The sequence below is a fragment of the Sinohyriopsis cumingii genome, chromosome 1, assembly GCF_028554795.1.
Source record: "Sinohyriopsis cumingii isolate HCF-2022 chromosome 1, ASM2855479v2, whole genome shotgun sequence".
NCBI lineage: Eukaryota > Metazoa > Mollusca > Bivalvia > Unionida > Unionidae > Sinohyriopsis > Sinohyriopsis cumingii.
Window position 1 is genome coordinate 168,160,887 of NC_142961.1, and position 23,078 is coordinate 168,183,964.

The following is a 23,078-nucleotide window of genomic DNA, read 5'->3' on the forward strand; positions in this document are numbered from 1 at the left end:
CAGTCGAATCATCCACCCTTGTGTCTTCCATGATGTTTAGGACGGACATACTCATGTATGTCCGGTCCAAGTGGACCGTTGTCGACAAGTCAGACACCAGTCTGTGGATACGAAGAGTGTACGTAGAAAGACAAGGTTGCCTCAAGAGGACACTGATTTATGGCCCTCGAGTAAGACGCAGCTTGAGGACAAGAAGATGCCGCAGATGCCCTTTATGTTAATGGATACATTAACATAAACCCAAAGGCCCTTTTCAGGGCCACCCATATTTCTCGAAAAGAGAATGACTTTCAATTGCCTAGCCCATTTTTTTATTTTTTTTATTTTTTAAAAAAAACAAAAAAAAATCCCATGTTAAATTCCGCTTGTCCCTAAAGTAATTTTTTTCTCCCATGTTAAATTCCCCTTGTTCCTAGACAGACCCAAACTCTATTCCCATGTTCAATTCCCCTTGTCCCTAGACAGACCCAAACTCTATTCCCCATGTTAAATTCCCCTTGTCCCTAGACAGACCCAAACTCTATTCCCATGTAATGCTAATTCCCCTTGTCCCTAGAGTGACCCACGATTTTTCTCCATGTTAAATTTACATAGTCCCTATACAGTCCCTGTAAATTTACATAGTCCCCAGAGTGACCCAGGGGTGTCTGTAATGCTAATTCCCATTGTCCCTAGGGTGACCCACTTCACTACTTCAGTGCTTTGACTTTAAGAACCGGGGTAGTTTCCAGTCTAACCATCCATTGTCGACTCATCCTCCTACGAAGATGTGCTCCAAACTAGCTAAGCTAAACGAAGCCTACGTGAATTTGCATAGGGTCAGACACAGTCTGATACCGAAGCCAGAAGAGATAGAGAATGTGAGAATGTTAAAAGTCACTGAAGACCTGATAGAAGAGCTCTTCAGAGAAGAAGTGAACAGGGAGAAAGAAGAATGGACAGAGAAGTACAGACTTCAGAGACAGCAGCAACAGCAACAACAGCAGCAGCAGCAGCAGCAACCTGAACCTGACAGAGGCTTTGTCGATTGTCGTATCGACACCAAAGAGTTCTTCTTCTCTTTCCGAAGAAGCAGACCTATCGTCAGAAAGTCTATCCTCAGAGGACGTCGCATTCTTAGAAACTAAAAGATAGCAAAAAAAAAAAAAAAAAACAGCCCTTTTCAGGGCTACCCAATACTCTAGAAAAGAAATAACAATCCATTTGCCAATGTGTAGGTAGAGTAGTGTGAATATAAGCACTGACTCTTTTGTGGTGTGAGTGTATGTGCTTGTGTGGATAGTAGATCATGATCATGTTTTTTTTTTTGCTGTTTGACGTGTGGGGAGAGTAGATTTGGGGTTTGATTGGATTGCTTTGCGTATGTGGATAGTATATTATTTGTTTAATAAATTTTTTTTTAGAATAGTGATGGGCAGTATAAAAAGTGAGTGAGTGTTTCTTTTAGGTCCGCGCATTGTTTGGTTATGATATAGGTAAGATCAATTTTGTTTTAGGGGGATGTTTTCCATCACGTCCGCCCTTTCAGTATAAATTAAAAATCGTTTGGCAGTCTAGCTACCCTTGTTGATTGATCAACACCACCAGAATGAACACCAGACTACCTAAATTGCTTGAACTTCATGTACACCTGGAATATGCCAGGCGTATAGTGAATGAGCTGGCTGCAGAGGCCATCGTAGAAGAGGGAAGGATGAAAGAGGAGGAGAGAAGAAACAAAGAAGAGGAGAGAGGTAATTTCAGAATCCCAGAGACAGAAAATTGGGATTCTGAAGCCACTTATCCCGCCTCTGCTCTCCCCCCAAAAAGAGTGAAAAGAGACTGGGGAAGAAGATGTGTGTGTGGTGCCAGGCCTGGAAGGTGCCATCATTAACCAGGTGTCATGGAGTTCCAAAAGAAAAAAACAAACAGCCCTTTTCAGGGCTACCCCAATCTCTAGAAAAGATATAGTATCTATTTGCCAATGTGTGTATGTAGAGTAGTGTGAATATAAACACTGACTCTTTTTTCCTAGTGCGAGTGTATGTATTAGTGTTTGTAAGTAATCAAGTAGGTTTGTGTGAATGGTAGATTATGGGGTTTTGTAAGCGCTCACGTACGTTTGTGTGGATAGTAGATTATGAATTTAATTTTAATGATTTGCGTGTGTAAATAGTAGATTTGGGGTTTGTTTATTGCTGGTTCACGTATGTGGATAGTACATCATATGAAATGAGAAATGTAAGGGATGTTTTCCTTCACGTCCGCGCGTTGTTTGGTTATGATCTAGGTAATATCAATTTTGTTTTAGGGGGATGTTTTCCATCACGTCCGCGCTTTCACTATAAGAACCCACAGTATTCGTCGTTCAAACCATTCTACAAAGAATAAAAAAGAAGATGGCTTCAAACCAACTTGATAAAATGAAAACATTGCAAGACGTCCTAGACAATTTGGGTATGATGGAGCAAATGTTGGTTAACATAAACGAGGATCACTATTCTTATAGTCCATATCGTGTGAAGATGGAGATCAACAATTTAAGAAAAGTAAAGGAAATGATCAGTGCTCTGATGAAAGAAATAAAGGAGGAGAAGGAGGATGAAGAGGACAGGATAAGGATGAGAGTATGGAACGAGAAAATTGAAAAGGAAGAAGAAAATGAGAAGAGGAAGAAAGAAGAGGAGGAGGAGAAGCAGAAAGAAGCGAAGAAGGAAGAAAAGAAAGAAAAGAAGAGAAAGAGTGTAGGACAGAAAATAAGAAGCTGGTGGAGAAATAGAAGAAATTAAAAGAAGAAGACGAAACCCAAAGGCCCTTTTCAGGGCCACTCATAGGTCTCGAAAAGAGATCGACTTTCAATTGCCTACCCCTTTTTTATTTTTTTATTTTTTTTAAAAAAAAAACAAAAAAATAGAGACCCCTCAGGTCGGGACCATATTAAAATAGGGTCCCGACCCTGTTCCATTTCCTCTAGTCCCTAGACAGGCCCAGACTCTATTCTCATGTTCAATTCCCCTTGTCCCTAGAATTGCTTTTTTTCTCCCATGTTAAATTTCCCTTGTCCCTAGACTGACCCAAAATAGATTCCCATGTTAATTTCCCTTGTCCCTATACAGGCCCACGATTTTTCTCCATGTTAAATTTACATAGTCCCTATACAGGCCCAGGGGTGTTTTTAATGATAAGTCCCATTGTCCCTATATCGCCCCCCTTCACTACTCCTAAATCTTTGTCAATATGCCTCAGGTACCAACTGTTGGCTCTTCAAGACATATTCCTTAACAAAGTTATAATTAGCTTTTAATTATAGACTTCATGAGCTTTGCGAATGAATACACTTAATAACAATAAAGTCCAGTGTTATCATTTGTATTCTCTTATACTTGTATTGTAACGCAACTAGTTTTGACCACACTTTTATACCATGCAAACTTGTAGACAAATAAACGTTATCTCTTGGTAATGAGTAGTGCTTTCAGGTTAAACTCATTTAATATTTCCATCTCCTATATGACAACTATTGAATCTATTACAATACAGATTTTCTCCCAATGTTTTTAATTCTTAACCTTTTTGATTTAAAAAAAAATTCTATTTATTTTCTTCTGTCACGCAGTATCGTGGAATTGGAATGGAAATCAGATCGTCTCGTGGCCAAGAAACCTACTTTCTACAAATGCTTCTGTCATTTTGTTTAATTAGTTTACGCGGGGGGGGGGCTTGAAATCCGATCTCGTACGGTTGAAAAAAAAACCCACTTTCTAAACACTCTAATATCAATTTTGTTTAATGAATTTGCAACTTGGTTAGAAAATATTACTTTTGTTTAATGAATTTGCAACTGGGTTAGAAAATATCAATTTTGTTAATGAATTTTCAACTGGGTTAGAAAATATAAATTTCGTTTAATGAATTTCCAACTGAGTTAGAAAATAAACCCTCTGTTGTCTGCGAATTAATTTGGTTGTTTATGTAAAAAGATCTTTTCCATACATTATAGACATGCATTTGTCAACGGTAATCGTTGTTTTCTGTTATTTAATGGTAAAGTTCAAACACAATTAGCCTTAAATACCAACAGACAGAAAACCTCGGGACTTATAAAGTCAAGTTGTATTTACACCAATCAATAGTTTGAAGAAAAAAAACAAAGCGTTCTTTACACAATATAGGCCCTATTATTTCAATGTACAATGTTACACTGAAAGCTAGGAATGCTATTTTGTTAAACTGGTAGCCCATTTTCCTACAACATATGTTCAAAGTCATGTGATACCAATCCCAGAATATAACCATCTAAACCAATGCTTTGAAATTATAGTTAATAGAAGGAAACAAGGGACTACGAAATTCTACGAGTCTTGGTGCAATTTCCAAAGCAATACCATTTACAAATATGAACATGTAATTTTTCCAAGAAAGTCGCAAGACGACACATTATCCGGCTTTTGTTATTTTGCTTCTTGAACGTTGGTAACTATGATTTTGCTTATGTCGCTGTCATTGTTGTACGTGGTGTCTGTGATAAAAAGAATCCGAGTTAGAACTGGATTTAGCGAAGATAATGAAATTACTTTCGTAAATGTGATGTTTTTATTTGTAATGCAAGTGGATGATGAATCAATCTGACACCTTGCACGTACGCATAACGTCCAACAATGAATTTAACATATAAACGGATATACAAAAATATATTATTCATACATGTTACTAATCAGAACACGGAACATCGACGAAAAGGCAAACAAGAATTGATGTATGGAACTTAAAAACCTATATAAGTGATCTATGGGTCTACCAGCGGATATGATCAATGTTTAGAACTTTTCAAATATGACTGATATGTGGATCTTCACCAGGGATGATCAACATATATAATTTATACACGAATATTAACAATTTACGAATCTATAATCAAAGATGATCGCTGTATATATAGATATATGAAATAATATGAACAACGTATAGTTCATTGACAGGTACGACGCACGTATAAATGAGTATCATCAATATAGCGATATAGAATAGACTTTCACCCATATAGTGATACTGAATTATATCGAAAAAATAATGGAACAAATCATGCGTCTCGTGGCGTGTAGTCGATGATCACGAGATATTTCTCGTGTCTGGTCGAATAGCAGCCACGCATTACCCGCTCCTCTCGATCTGCCCAAGGATCCATCAAGAAACCTTTAAACCCGCTGATCGGTTGGTTCCGCAAATTTGGCCCCTCGGAAATCTAATACCGTCCTCTAAGCCAACCGCAGCATCTGGGTTACACGAAACACTCTGAGTTCTACGAGTCCCCGTAATACAACTCCCCAGCTGATGTATCCTTACATAAAGTGGACATACTCCTGACAAAACTCATCTCATCTGTATTGTGACTATACAAATAAGAATTGGGGCTTGAAGTACGCTGGCTGTAGTCAAATCCACAGCCAGGGATCTCGAGGTAACCGGGCTTCTCACTACAGGCACTTGGCACTTTCAGCAGTTAATTGATCTCAGTATTTTGAAATAATCAAGGCTACCAACAATAACCACCCTTAGGTAATGCTGTACGCGCAAACAAAACCCGAGTACATTTTCGTTCATACAAAACGCATTGGGATTATTTACAGCGGTAGGGGTGGTGGTGGTGGTGTGTGTGTGTGTTTATATTCTGATTATTGTCAAAAACGTTTCTCGCCTGATCTAACTAGAAACAAATAATGAACATTTCGTTACTGCTTGTCTAGTTATTTCATAAAATATACTCCTAGATGATATAATATATTATTTGCTTCCATTAGAATCTTAAAAGCCTTTGAAAATGTAAACTCGCCTTTTTATCCATGACAAATATTGACCCCAGACAATTAAATTGCGCAGGTTTGATTAATGTAACAGGTGGTGACTTAATTGGAAAATATAAATTGAAAAAAATAAAGTGAGTACCGTTTCTCCACATCAAAAGAAGCAACGGCGTGTTAAAAGTGCGCGGGATATTTCTGTAAAATATTTTATACTTGCATAAAAAAAAATGCGTGGTCTTCATAGTTACCGCATTCATCCGGTACCTTCTTGACCTATTCGGAATTAAGGTTATTATGTATGGGTCTAATTCGGATATAAAAATCAACACACACACACACACACACACACACACACACACACACACATATATATATTAGTTATCAAAACATAAATTGCAAGCTACAGTGAAATACACCTTACCCATACTCCTTCCCTCAGATAATCGGTTATGGATGGAATAATCGTTATTAAATGGGTCCAATAATCGTGCGTTTGTTTGTATATTATCAGCATTTAAGTAAATAATAGTGTGTGTGTGTGTGTGTGTGTGTGTGTGTGTGTGTGATTTGGATTTTTAACGTAGCTTTAACAATTTTTCAGTCATATCGCAACGATGTCTGCAGTGTGACAGTTTATAGTGATGTCTAGCACTGGGGCATCATGCCGCAGACATGTAGTATGATGTCCCACCCAGTCACATTATCCTGACACCAGGCCGACTAGTCCCAACACTAACCTGTTAATGCTTAGCGCCAAGCGAGGTAGCTGTTAGTACCACTTTTTTTAAGTCCTTGGTATGACTAGGCCGGGGTTCGAACCCGCGACCTCCCGCATCCGAGGTGGACGCTCTAACCACTAGGCCACCGGAGCGGTCAGTAAATAATAGTTATATATATATATATATATATATATATATATATATATATATATATATATATATATATATATATATATATATATATATATATATATATATATATATATATATATATATATCATATGTTTAAAGGCATACAAAGTACAATCAAGAAAAACAGTACGGACCATTCATGATGAAATGATAATGTGAGTGTGACGCACGGTGATTATATATGTGGTCCTGTGAACACAAGTTTCCAAGGGCTTTAATCAGGGTAAACTCGGCTGACATGGATTCTGTTCACACCTGTTTTGTAAGGTGATGAACTTTTATCACCTGTCAAGTCACTATTGATAGTTGATCTTCAGTTAATTATAGTTAAAGTACAATGACTTTGATGGGAACGCTAAGAGACTTTAGTCATATCTGATCAGTATCTCTATCTGACATATTTCATATAGCCATTGCATCACACACTCAGCAAAAATAAACTGTCTCTTTGGCCCTGACCTCTCCCAATTGTATGACGCTGTATTCGATTGTGATTCTTTATTTTGTTCTATTTTGGCGTCTTGATCGGCAAATGAGATTCGTTTAAAGTTACTTATACCTAATAATAAGTAAATATGTATGGGGACAGTGTGGTAGTATGAGAGAATAGTCCAAATAATCGACATAGAGGTAATCAGCCTTTTATTAAGTTGCCATCTTTATAGAAATTTCCAAATTCATATCTTGCTAATGCAAGAGTACGTATATGATTTATCACTGACTTGAAGCACCAAACCTTTTGACTGGATTGTTTTCACATTTTGACATATCTTGGATTTTATAATTTACGTTACGGTATATGGCAAATTTTACATTTTTTTGGCTTCTAAGAAGTTACAGTAACGTTGTACAAACCATTAATTGAAGTCAAACAGTACTTACTGTCGAGGACAATCTATAGATACGGGTTCTTTTTATTGATATCGAAACAATCTGTAAACCTAACACAGAAAATACGCTCATGGTTACGAAACGCTATTGCCTTCTTAATTTCCAGTCGTTAATGATCAGTAACATGCAAACCCGATATACATTTGTACATTGTCTTAAAGTTTAATCGCAACTTGTCTATGGGCACTCGTCCTTGAAATAGTTAAATGATCGTAGATCTATCTTTAAGATTAAAGAAGGCGCCGCTAGATCGTAAATTTAACAGAGGGTTGCGCAATTGTTCAATAATGAAACTGTACTTAAATAAACCCGCTTGATTTGATATGAGTATAGAAGATTGCTTCACTGTTTTAAGCTGTGATGAAACAAGGACAAACTTGTGTTCATTTCAGACGGATTTTTTTTATATATAAAAAACCCCATCTATATACCTAAACAGAATGGCGTGTATGTGCGTGTGATTAGAATTTTTAACGTAGCTTTAACAATTTTTCAGTCAAGTTGCTACCATATCTGCAGTGCGACAGCTTATAGTGATGTTCTAATACTGGGGCATCATGCCCAGTCACATTATCCTGACACCAGGCCGACCAGTTCTAACACTAACCTCTTAATGCTGAGCGCCGTTTTTTTTTAATCCTTTGGTATGACTCGGTCGTGGGTCGAACCGACGACCTCCCGCTTCCAAAACGGACGCTCTAACATTAGGCCACTGGAGCGGTCCAGAATGGCGTAACTTGAAATTAATTTTTTTGGTACAAATTTTGTGATTAGCTCTATTCTTTTTGTATGCATGTTGATCATAGAGAGAGTTATATATATATATATATATATATATATATATATATATATATATATATATATATATATATATAGAACCTAAATGTGCATATATAGACTTATTATGTAGCATATTTGTACATTGCTTCAGTTGTGCATTATACAGTTTAGTAAAAAATGGTTGGTTAATAAAAGTGTTTTCTGGGACTTTATCGATGGAACATAACGTGCCCAATATATACATACACCAAGAAAAGTGACCAAAAAAAGCTGTTGGTTTTTTTTTTTGGGGGGGGTAAATTAAAAGAAGCAACAATTTTTCATCTTGGTAAGGTAAGCAACAATCAGTACCGAGACGATGTATATCAGTTATACGTTGGACGAACATCACATCTTCTTGTATGAGGACTTTATTAGCAAGTTTCCAGATATTCAATCAATTTTATATGGATGGGTGGGTTGATAAGTAGGTAGGTATATATTGACAAATATCTAACTAATAATTAAATACGCATTATCAAAGTAAAACTAATATACATGAACATATGGTATATATTAAATAATCCAGTTATATTTAGCAACTAAAATTCATTTATAAACGTAATAAAACAGATTCGTAGACTCCTGTTACAATCATTATCGTCAACCTCTCTCTCTCTCTCTCTCAAAGACAGTGACAATACCCTTGTTATATTAACCGTCTCATTTTGCACGACACTGACTATGATGTCAATATCACATATAGATAGAACAAAGGGACATTTGTTATTGTGTTTGATCTAAACCAGTATCGAATCATCCGAGATCTTCTAGTGTAGGAATGCATGTGTACTCGATGAATAAACGTTCTGACAGGTGACTGCCCCACCTGGTTATTGCGTGATTCAAGTCAAATCTGAAAAGAAGCAAGTGCAGATTGACCTGCACAGTTTCTATACAACTCCACTTTTTGATTGGAAGGTACTTATTCCATTTTGCACTTGATTCTTTTGCTGGTTCACATTTCATATAGGTCTTCCGAGCAGTGCATTTTTGTTTTTCAACCCAGCGAGTATTTGTCACAGGAAGAAAAGGTGATCGTACGGTAAATGTGTGCGTTTGATAGCATACTCCCAATACAAATATGCTTTGGGAACTGCTTGATTTTCTTCAAATGAAATGAAGGGAGTTTCTACCAGTGTATCCGAGGTGTATCTACGTTTACCTAGGGAATGAGTGATAAAGAACAATGTGTCAATATGTGTTTAAGTAAAGGCTCCACTCTTATGTGTACCCCTGGACCAGCTTGTTTATTCGAGCTATGAACATTTATCAGTTTAACACATAAACTACGAGCGATCTTCGAAACGGACGAGTAACACTTTACATTAGCCTCCCCTAGTGCGATTTCATTTTTTCAAGGGAAAACAGGTGAAACGGAAAAATATCAATCACGTGCTCATACTGTTGAGAATCTTAAACTGTGACTCGGACTGGGCTCCGTGGTTGCCATTATAGCTTCAAAGAGATCGGGTCAAATATGTTAGAAATCTAAATTGAATCTCTTTGTTCCTCGCAAGAACTCTCTTATCTTTTGCTTGGCAACGAAGAAGACTTGTCAGCTAAAGTTTGAGAGTGAAAAGATAGCGCTTTGAAAGTACAACCGACCATTGCATGGTATCTTCAAAGGTCAAGAACGTAGAAAAACCGGAATGCTTGAGGTAATGTTATTTTTAAACCACAAATACTAATTTTTTTTTACTTTTATGAATGAAAAGATTATTAACTGACAATACAACCATCCACTAGCTGTTATGTAACCACAGTACGCTAGATGTAATCGAATTTTTGCTAATATTACATATTTTAACGGCATCTTTTAGTTATTCGTGGTTATTTGTATTGATATGTCACCATTCTTAAAGTTTCTCACATGTTGATATAATTGTCTGTTATATTTAGGTGCCATATAATTGCATGATTAGAATGTATTTATTTTAGTTTGGAGTATAGGAATTTCATGCCCTTAACTTGAAATGCACTCAGACCTGCTCGAGATGAGCATTTCTGTTGGAAAAATGCCCACATGTCATAAGTGGCTATGATTACATATAGGGCAATCATTTGTGGTGTTTTATTATTATTATTATTATTATTATTATTATTATTATTATTATTGTTATTATTATTATTATTATTATTATTATTATTATTTCTTTTTGTCTTTTTGGGGGATTGATGGTCGCCACATGTGAATTAAATTATAACAGCTTTCAATTATCAAACACAACCTACATGGAATTATGTTGGTTTTGCAGTTCTTGAATTGTGGTGAATGCTTTGTAGTCCATATGATGTTTTATGTCAGTTGCTTTTTTTTTAAAATTTTAGTTAGGTTATCGCAGTAAAATATAAGAAGCTCGAGAACTTAACTTTGTATAGGTGTGACATTGTTACATTTGTAAGAGTCCAAACAGTGTAAGAACATACATAAATTAACAGATTGATGAATATTTTGTTGTTCGCTGCACTACAAAAGATGCCAAAGGACAAAAATGATTACAGAGAAAAGTAAGGGAAGTTATTAATGCATTATTGTTAATCACGCATGTCTCTATTTTAATTAAGCTAAGAAAAAAAATGATATTAATGGTATGATTTTTATCCACTTTGATATGTCTGATAAGTTACATTTTAAAATCAATAAACCCTAATTTCCTCTTTTGTACATGTAGTGGGGAATTGGCCCAAAAAGTCAACGTTCAGAGATGAATTGCAGAATGTACATGTATTCTGTGCATTACACATGAATTGCAGAATGTACCTGTATTCTGTACATTACACACGAATTGCAGAATGTACCTGTATTCTGTGCATTACACATGAATTGCAGAATGTACCTGTATTCTGTACATTACACATGAATTGCAGAATGTACCTGTATTCTGTGCATTACACATGAATTGCAGAATGTACCTGTATTCTATACATTTCACACGAATTGCAGAATGTACCTGTATTCTGTAGATTACACATGAATTGCAGAATGTACCTGTATTCTGTAGGTTACACATGAATTGCAGAATGTACCTGTATTCTGTACATTACACATGAATTGCAGAATGTACCTGTATTCTGTACATTATACATGAATTGCAGAATGTACCTGTATTCTGTAGATTACATATGAATTGCAGAATGTACCTGTATTCTGTACATTACACATGAAGAATCTACACAAACGCAAGATAGCCTACTATGTAGTTCGTCCAAGATACTGTTATGTTTTTCATATATTTCTCTCATAAGAGTGTGCAAGGTAATCGATAAATAAAAATGGCGAAATAGAATACTGCACCTAAATATTCACTTTCGTAGTTTTTTTGTTATGTGGGAAATCTATATGTTTCCGAAACATTTTTAAAGTCTATATATGTGTATGAGAGAGAAAAGGAACTTTTGAATTACGATGTCGACCTACAAACCCCGAATAACATTATCCGCCTTCTATTGTGATTTCCTTTTTAGTACACAAACTTGAAAGTCATTGAAATATGTTTTGGCACATCAGCTGTATCTACTTGCATTGCAATCTGATCACAAGAAGTGTTATCTGGAACATGTACACAATGGAAAGCGTTGAATTTGACTCCTCTAAAGAATTTCGATCGATCATACATTTTACTGACATTAGCATGTCATATTTTTGGTATAAAATCTAGCAAAATTTGAGCACAGTGACATTTGCAAAATCTACGGGTAATTGAAACCTGCTGTTTAGAATGACAATGTTCCATCATAAAATATATGAACGATCAGACGAGTCATAACAAAGTTTGTATAAATTTATGAAACCAATCTTTCTAAATCAAGAGGCCAATGTGGGTGCGCGATTGCTGACATATGTCGAATAGTCAAATTCAAAATATAGAGAGGAAAATAAGGTAGCTGGGCCACGTATACGTTTGTATTTTTGCATTTTGTAGTTTTGCTTACGAGAACATTAAAACTCAAAATTTAAAAATACATTATTAGGCCAGCAAGACGTGGAGGTGCTTTGACAATCAAAATTAAAAATTAATATGTCACTTATAATTTTTTTAATTTGTACCTCGTTCGATGTTGCGAAAGACTAAAACATCACAAAAAATACTTAGCAAATCATATTGAAGGCTAGTTAGTGACAGAGCTAGGCCAGCCAAACCAGGCTAATCCAGACATTTATATTCACCATCTCGGGTATGAATACTAGAAGAGCAAAATTTAAATAAATTACTTGAACAACAGGACTGCGAAGGCAATTGATGAATACTAATTTGTTTGGGGGAGGGGCTGCAAACTTGTAATAATACTACAAAGTTAATCTGCATTGAATTCGATGGTTTTCATAGAGGTGATAAAAATATTTAATGCGTTTTCAACGAAAAGCAACAATGTCAGTATCAAGGGGTTGCACCAGACAGAGAGACCGAACAAATATTTAAAATCAATCCGATAATATTAGGTGACCCAATTGTTTACAGACCGTAAGACTATAGAACAGATCGTATAGCGGACCTGCATTACGAACGAGAGTTATATCAGTAGGACAGACTAGACGACGTATATAAAGTTGAAATAATTTTAATATCAAAATGAATAAACGGTTAAAATCAACGTGAACTAGTGAAATGGAAAGGGTATGATGAAATGTGTAACAATTGGGAACTTGCTAAAAAGATTGTGGCTTCAAAATAAGTGGAGGAAGCTCAATACGGAGACAGAAGTATAAAGGTTTATGAAAACACTGAGTCTTTGAAAGACACGTAGTTTACAGGATCGGATCGATAAGGGAAAACGTATGCATTAATGGCATAATAATTGCTTTGATTATTAAATTTCGGGGAAAAATGAAAAGCCCCCCTTGAAGCATCAGATGTAAATAATACAATGGTGTCCATGAAAATCCTGTTAAGACTACTATACTGTTGATAATATTTTAACAAGGTAATAAATAAATAATATCATGGAAGAAATAAACAGAAATAACTTTCAAAATTACAAATCTTATTACATCTACGCTTGAAAAATCTGATACACAAGTACAATTTCAAAGACACAACACTTATCTACAATACTTTGAACGAAATAAGAGACAACAAAAGTATACAAGTATTCTTTCAAGCATAAGGACATTTAAACTTTTTCAAAACTCAACCCAAAGAAAGCATAGAAGCACTTGGCACAGTTAGACAATCAACGAAGCAATTTTCCTGCACACACTTTTCATACAATATCAATGCAGCCGTAAAACATTCTGTAACAAAAAATGACCACAAAATTAACTAAAATCAAACACTGAGGAAGTAAAATTTAGAACATGTTTTGAAATGTGTAAATACTCAGATTCTAAAGATGAGTTTTTCAAAACTTTTATTTAAACTCCAGTAGTTGTCTAAAGTATGCTACACAAATAAATGGCACAATCAATATTAGATGTAAACTCAGTTGTAAAATGTAATTGATATAATTTAATAGAGAAAATGGAGATACGAAATGCAAAATGACAGAAATGACAAGACCGCTAAAAAAAGCCGAGAATACAATGGCATCACGGTGCATGAAATCAACATATTAGAGAGATAAATTTACAATGGGTTACATGTGAATATGGAAAAACAGTAAACAGAGACTCAGTTCATTTTCAAAAGAAAATCCAATTTTATATAAGTCCATTGTTCAACATATTCATTTTTTAAAATCATTTCAAGGGCATACGCCTTCTTTGCATGACCTACTTAATTATTAATATGTGTGATGTGTGATGTGATTTTGATTTTTAACGTAGCTTTAACAATTTTCAGTCATATTGCTACGATGTCTGCAATGTAGCGGTTTATTGTGATGTCTAGCACTTGTGCATCATGCCGCAGATATGTAGCATAATGTCCCACCCAGTCACATTATCTTGACACCAGGCCGACCAGTCCTAACACTAACCTCTTAATGCTTAATTATTAATAAGCTTGACGTCATATTTTGAAGGATAAGTCAAGAGTGGATACAATATTTCAATTATGGTGTCATTTTTGAAGCGTTGTTCTATACCCTTATCCCGCGGTTCATTTTGATGTTCCATGCCTATACTTCCTACACAGTCTATAAGATTTGTCCAAGATATTTAACGAAATAAAATTTACAATTGTTCACTTAAGAACCATTAAACTGTTTTGATATCTACACATTGAAATTTAACAAGGATGAGTCGACAAACATATGAAGATAACAGTTTAACAACCAATCAAATGAACTGGATGGTGTAGATAACAACATCTGTCTGTGGTATATAGTACTAGTATTTAACAAACAGACAAGTGCCAGAATTAGTCAAATCAGTTATAGATTTCATCTGTGCTTCCAAATTTGGAAATGGCTAAGTGAGTATGCAAATTGCTTTCTCAGGTCAGCATATTTTGTTTTAGTATCTATAAATTAATTTACTTTTATCTGTGACAGTTTTAAAATTTCATTTAAAGCAGCTTTAGTTGCATAAAGTTAATAAAAACTAACAGATGATGACATTATTCTACTGACTGAAAGTGTACTCAGATTATTGTAAAACTCAGACGTGGTTCTTTATGATGTGATTTTAAAATTTAAATGCTACATGATAGAATTAATTCTATAATCAGATACAAAAACATTAGCCAAGTGACAGGAAAATAACGGTCTATCAGATGAGGAAATATCAACGGTAAACGAAAACATCTCTGCAAAGCCTGTTTCCACTGTCAAAGATCTTTTTAAAATGTTATCAGAGTTATGTTTCTGACACATGAGATTACGGGGGTGACAGAAGATTGTGTCGGGTTTTCAAAAGTACACACTAGATTCTTGACTACGCTGTTGGTGGCGTAGTCTTTATGTTTGCCGAGATATAGTTCAGAAAATGGGTACTATCTTTGTATTATAAAAACAATTTGAAGAAATCAAAAGACACTTTTATAGCATGCCGTCAACCTTGGTACAGTATTTGCTGGTGGGTCTCCAAGTATTATAAGTATTACGTGATAATATGAGGGAAAACATTACAGAGGACACAAAAGAAGATAACACGAGTAAAACTTATTTGGAAAAATTGTTTATGATGAACACTATGTTCCTACGGCACATATAATCTCTGAGACGATGGCACATGTCGAACTGGAAACACAACGAACAATATTGACCATGAAAGAAACAAACATACATTTTCCCCTTTGAAACATGTTATGAATTATTACCTTTGGCATAGGGTCTCCTTTCTTGAGACCTCGCCTTTAGTGATGATTTTTTTTTAAAACAATATTGCTACTGCAGTTTTGACTAACTCAAAGAAATAATTACTAATTGTTTCTGTAAGCGTAGGTTCGAGTATCAGGCTCGGCTAACGCTGGTACGTGAGAAAGCTTGCCAGTAGCTTCTCGTGGGTCGATGGTTCTTCCCGACTCTTTACAGGGTTGTTCCTCCACCAGTTATACTGGCCGCCATTTTTGCCTCCTTACGAAGCACTACTGTCACTTGTTCCTCCAAAATCAACTAAACCTTTTGCAATATTTTCTGTCGACAGAACAGGTGCTATAATCGCTGTTATCGCTGCTGCTATAGAAGCAAGTGTTGTATTTCACTCTTTAAACAGTTGTTTCAGCCGTTCACCTTATAATAATTTTTATATCTTTTGAACTGATACTTTCAATATTGTCTCTAAAATTTCGTTCAAAATGTGTTTAATACATTTCGTTGTTTTACTTTTAAAACTTTTTCAAGATTTCTTGCGGTTAAACGATTTTGGTTTTATCTCTTTCTTTTTCAAACATTTCAACATCCGATATCATAGCTTGTATATTGGAATTGACAACCTCTACAGCATTTATGTTTCCCATGATTCTCTTTGTCCTTGTGTAGTGAATAAAGCCTTGCAATGCAGATGGAAGCTGTCCGTTATATTCGTTAATTATAGTCCAAGCTTTTCTTACCTGTTCATCAAATGGCTTATTTCTGTCCATTATGTTCGTTAATTATACACCCAGCTTTTCTTACCTGTCCTACATATCAATGAGCCTTACTTGGCAGTTTCTTATTTCATTACTTATATCCATCGGAGAGCTATAAACTGAAACGTCGTGTGATGTATTTACATAATATAGAGCAATATGTAAGAATTTAGTCCACAAATAGAACTAAATATATGAATATTTTTGTCTCATGGATTTACACAGTGCTGCTTTAAGTTTGCTTAAATTTAAATTTATTTTACTGTAATAAGTCTGTAAAATTTCATAGATTTCAACAATACTTCCTTATGTAAATGAGCGTGTCAGGGGCATTGAGAAAATTACGGAAAGGCCTATCGAGACTAGAACGACAACGGTGGTGAGGCCACCAGGTAGCCAGCCTAACATAACACAAGATATTCATACATCTGTCTACACACAAGTTTTCCCTTCCTTATGCATCGTTCTTGTCACCGTTGCTTTTTGTTAATTTAAATGCCTATGCTTAATATCAAACAAGCCCAATTTTGTATTCTTTACCTCATTGTCGATGCGTTGAAATAGTATGTTTATGTTATTTTTACTTTTTAAGTTTGCTGATTTTTTTTTTAATCTACAAAAATATGGCACAATATTTATCTCAATTGTTTGTTGTTGTTTTGTTGTTTTTTTTTGTGGGAGAGGGGTCGCTTGCTATATTGTTCCATTATTTATGATGTAAAATGAAAGCCAAATTATTATTCAGTAATTGCCTCCATAAACGGACTATACCGATAGTTATAATTTACTTTTGGCTTTTTCTTCCACAAAGAAAAGGTGTGCAGAAGAAACATCATATCTCAGACGAAGTGCATAAAAAAAACTATTATTGTAAAAGCGATGTTTTCAAAACACAAGTCTTGCTGACCTACATTTTAAAGAATATGGCCCCATATCTTTATATAGGATATAAAATACATAAATATAACTTACACAGTTAATTCGTGTTCCTTATCACCAGTGGCGGCGAGGGGGGGGGGTCGGGGTTTGGATGGTACAGTTTCCCCAGGGCGTCAGGTGAAGGAGGCACCGTCTTTAGCTCTTTATTTCAAATGCAACTGCTATTGTATTTCACCTTCACCTTAGTGTAACAGGGGGCAAAACTTATATTTTTGAGGAGAAAGGGGGTTGGCAACTAACGAACATAAAAACTGTTCTCTTTTATAATGTAGGACCGAACTTAAGAACATTGCCCCTAGGCGCCTCGAAACCTCGCGTAGCCCCGGCATATAATTCATGATTAGTTGGCCAAAATATATGGGTCAACATTTTCCAATACGCTGATGTCACATCTCAACCTGGGTTTCTTTTTTGCCCTGTAGCTGTGGAAAATTCAAGGGGAACAATATGCCAGTCAATTGTATTTCAAAGAAAATGTAATAAAAAGAAACATCCTTATCAGTTTTGATAAGTTTACGGTTGAATTGTCTGCGGATTTGTGTCCAAAGATATAGTGTTATGAAGATGTGTATATACATCACAACAAACAAGCGAGTCTTTCTTACCACTAATATTACTCTTTACAAATTAAATGTTTTCGGCCGTTAGACACTAAGAGACCTTTAGAAATACCGGGAATCAGTGAAGATCTCCTATTAGAAAGCTCCTTTTTTCATCATGACCTTGAACATAAGTCAACATTTCGAAAGTAAACACACGAATTTGTACTACACAAAGTCTCTATCCTTTGATCATTTCAAGTGATGCGTGTGTTCAAACATAAACAGTTTACACTAGCCACTTCATAGTCATTTTTCGAAACTCATTCAATGCTAAGTAACGACGTTCTGGACTACAATTGCATTTGAAAAAGAAAGGAGGACATGAATCAATTCATTGTCGTAATGAGTCTTGCTTGCTGTTTTACAATGGCATAGAGATACGACGGTGGACTCCAGCTAGGGCTTACTCGGAAATCAACATTTGTATTCAGAGAAAGAAACGAACAAAAAAAAAAATTCACTTTGAATATGTCGTGAATTTATTTGCTCTTCGTGGGTGTTGATGCGCTCATTGGGCACCTAACCGACCAAAAATCCTTTGGTCCTCATTGTCTTTTTTAAAAATGAATATTAATAAAAAAGAAAAACCCTGACCCAATAGGGGGACCGTAGCAATGTGTTTCTAAGTGTTTCATTAATAATACATGCAAGTTCAGTTTCTTTGTATAATTTAGACGAGTTACTGTATGAAAATAAAGCAAAACTTTACGGAAAATGTAATCTTTGATATGACTCGGCCGGGGATTGAACCCACGACCTCCCCATCCGAGGCGGACTCTCTAACCACTAGGCCACCGGAGCGGTCGATCGATCGATCGATCGATCGAGAGAGAGAGAGAGAGAGAGAGCAGAACAATGAAATATTGGAATATTTAGTAGACATGAAATGATTACATGCTTATAACCACTTCACGCCAATAAAATCATAACTAAGTAGTATAAGTACGCTTTGAGTTTCTAATTATTTATTGGCTAGTAAAGGACAAGTGCAATTATATTTATGAATATTTAGTCCATTCTTGATTGAATAAGTGGTCAACATAACACGAACCGGTATGAAGATTGTATTCACAAATCACAAGGCATTTAAGTATCATATTAGGTATGAAATATGACTTTTGCAATCCAAAATGAATTCACACTATTTTCAAAAGGTGAATATTATCTACCTTTCTAATGTAACGTACAAGGATCGTCATGTAAATGGAATAAAGGAATTTATGTTTCTGTTTCTCGTCTTATTATCAGATATTTGACTGAGTGTGAATTAAACAAACTGCAGATCCTTTAATGTGCGGTATGTACGATAATTGTACACTTGATGACTTTAGCCATATTAAAAGCGAAATATTTGTGACAAAATGAAAGTATTCTGTTACACAGGTTAATCTGACTTAACCATCCTAATTGATCCCGCTAATTATCGTTAAATTGCTGGCAGTGTTTATCTGATATTTCAACACATTAAGGGTATAGACCGTCTTAAGGCGTGAGAATTATCTGATAGTTTCACATATTTGTAAAATTCCTGGGAAAGTAGTTCATGACGACATCGTCGATGGACTCATTGATAAGACGAATCAAATAGCAAAGAACATAGAACCTCATATGAAGTGGTTTAATCCGGTGGCAGATTAGGGTCCTTACTAATTGTTCTTTTAATTTTTCCTAACAAACTGCATAGATCCAGAACTGCCGTGGCATAATTCGGTGTGCAGTTTGCAAATGGACTCAACTTATTCGCGAGTAGAGAATTTACTAGGCAAAGAAAAAAGTGATTTGTGCAGTTCTGGCCATTCCTTCATTATCTATTGTTATATATGTATCATCCTCATATAACTCAGGGGATATTACTGAATGTTAAGACACTCTGCAATAGATATGTTTATGTGCAATAATGGAATGGAGAGACAAGACCCTTTTTATTCAAATACGCCTACGTTTTTATGAATAGTCCAAATTGTGTATCTATGCTACTGCTACCTAGGAGACTGGCAAGAAGGGGGTGGGGGTGGAGAGATGGAATGAAAGTGAGAACAGATAAAACATAGTTTAAGTGTATATTGTGGAGTTGCCGTCATCTATATCATTCTTTTTGTCTTTCTATGTCTATAAATAATGTTGGATTTGCAAAGTCAATTGTAAAATTTAAAATGAGATTTATCTTTGGGTTGAAAATCTACACGTCAAATTATATTCATATAGGTCTAAACATTTCTGTGATGTTACCAAGTTGACTTTATTTGACTTCTCTCATTAATGAAAAGGAAATAACATTGTTTTAAAATAATAACATAGCTTTTGAATTATCCTTTTGCTACACGTATTATATCCAGAATTTCGCTGCCAACCGCGCGAAGTGTTTCTTGGATAAAGTGAAACGGTTGATTCAGCTGCATATATTTTAATAGCAACATTGACAACTGCTTATATTTTAATAGCTACATTGACAACTGCATATATTTTAATAGCTACATTGACAACTGCATATATTTTAATAGCTACATTGACAACTGCATATATTTTAATAGCAGCATTGACAACTGCAAATATTGTAGTAGTACATTGACAACTGCATATATTTTAATAGCTACACTGACAACTGCATATATTTTAATAGCTACATTGACAACTGCATATATTTTAATAGCTACATTGACAACTGCAAATATTTTAATAGCAACATTGACAACTGCAAATATTGTAGTAGTACATTGACAACTGCATATATTTTAATAGCTACACTGACAACTGCATATATTTTAATAGCTACATTGACAACTGCATATATTTTAATAGCAACATTGACAACTGCATATATTTTAATAGCACATTGACAACTGCATATATTTTAATAGCTACATTGACAACTGCAAATATTTTAATAGTACATTGACAACTGCATATATTTTAATAGCTACATTGACAACTGCAAATATTTTAATAGTACATTGACAACTGCATATATTTTAATAGCTACATTGACAACTGCATATATTTTAAAAGCTACATTGACAACTGCATATATTTTAATAGTACATTGACAACTGCATATATTTTAATAGTACATTGACAACTGCATATATTTTAATAGCTACATTGACAACTGCATATATTTTAAAAGCTACATTGACAACTGAATATATTTTAATAGTACATTGACAACTGCATATATTTTAATAGCAACATTGACAGTTTTAGTGTTGGTACCAGCAAGAACCTCTCAGTCATTTTCTTTCTAAAATGGTAGAGAATTTCCGAAACGTTCGTGCGTTGTCGGTAGCGTGACGTCGTTGTGCGATTTGATGTCAATGAGATATTGATCTACTGATAGTGCACTGTTGTTGTCATCGTTACTATTCTCAACGCCTTAATTCATAAGGGAAAGAGATTTATAGTAATACCTCTTCCTTTTCACATTTTTATTTCTATATGTCAAAGAAAGATCAATAAAACCCTTGACTCCTACCTTTGTGGAACCGAATTGTATTCTACATTGTTGAAGTACATCCAGCCATTCAAGTGATTACTTTTTGATCCGCAAATAGGTTTGATAAGTAATTCTCTGTGCGAGAATTCTGTCCCAAGTTTGGAAAACGGTCAACCTGAACAAAATATTATTAAATCAATTAATATAACAGAATAATTCGACCTCTGATTGGTGATAATGTCTTATACTATCGTTTGATACTCATCTTCGCAGCTCATGCAATACATTTTACCGACAGACTTGTGTTTTCATTTCAAAACATTTTTTTGCCCCACTAATGCCACATTTGAATTAGGAATGTTAAAAATACATAGGTCTGTTTGTGTAGTATGTGTCGATGATTATCATTTCTAATGAAATGTGGTGAAAAATACAACGTTTTGATTGATCGCAAACATCTGCATCGATTCACTAGATATTTGTATATAATGTGAATATACCCAAAGTACGTGCTGTAGTGAGCTAGTGATATACAATTTATGATCATAAACTTAATACACAGTTTAATGGTGCAAAAAATACCACTATAGCATCGCTTCGCACGGTATATAGATCAAAAGGGAAAAAGCTTGTTTTTCATTTCATATGCCTTGCGAGTAAAAGACTCGAAATAAACATATAATCACTGTGTAATGTTCTGATTTGGATTTACGTGATGTGAATATTAATGCATTGAATCTTTCAATAACTAGTCATCATTTTATCTGATCTAATCACCTTCGAATAAGTAGTTAACATCTCATTAACTAAGTCTCGCTCAAACACACTTCCGCATGGCTTCCTGTGATCTCCGCCAAATGGGCGCCTTCATCAATTGGAAAACCTCGGATATTTCTCCAAGACAAAAATATTCATCGGCTGCTTGGTTTGCGTAGTAATTTACAAATAAAATTTCCCCCTGACCCCCCCATAAAATAAAAACAAAATAAACCGCAATCTATTAGGGCCACCTCGGCTATTTCTGCGATTGGACTGACTGTATGGTTATATTAGGACAGAAGTTTTAGTAAACGTAATAAGATTGAAATTTTCTCTAAATTGTACTAAAAGTAATTTTTCATTAAATTATATTGAAAGTAATTTTCTATTAAAATATATTGAGATTAAATTCATTTATTTCGGTATTACAATTATATACTATTTAATAGAGATTGCGTCCTTATGAGCAAAAAGGCAAAACTCTCTTGCACTATACATTTCCCCTGTATCGTAAGTCAGCAAAAAAACTATACTCGGTAAGTTGTGTAGGTAGCTGAACTAACAAATTCCAAAAATTCCCTCCTAGTGGATAAATGAGCTGATGTGGCAAAATTGTCTGTCCAATGACGTGCATAGATCCAGAGGATAGTTTGTAAGAAACGATGAAGCCTCACTTTGAGTTTATGGCGGAACACAAGAACTAGACATATGACCATATTTGGCTGCGTCATAAGAAACTGTGTATAAAAAGCGAGGTGATTTGTTGACGAATTAGTCCGTTCGTCGGATTCTCAAAGGGGCTTGTATCGTTACAGGTAAGATACCGTCTGTGTACTATTTTTATATAGTATAGAGATTTTTAGCTTTAAGATGTTAATCTAATTTCGGTACGTTGCAACATTGGATTATTTTAATATTTCTTTACTATTCTTTAATATAATGTATTGGAAAGTTAATTGTTTGAAGATCTTATATTTACTTGTAATTATATTATT

General features: G+C 34.9%; 1 protein-coding gene across 1 annotated transcript in view; it reads left to right on the plus strand.

Annotated features, from left to right (window-relative positions):
* The first annotated feature begins 9,284 nt into the window (after nt 1-9,284).
* LOC149808346 (uncharacterized) overlaps nt 9,285-23,078 on the plus strand; it is a 48,116-nt gene continuing 34,322 nt past the window's right edge. The window contains exon 1 of the mRNA XM_089975944.1: nt 9,285-10,062. The gene's annotated coding sequence lies outside the window, so the exon portion shown is untranslated. The remainder of the gene's footprint in view (nt 10,063-23,078) is intronic.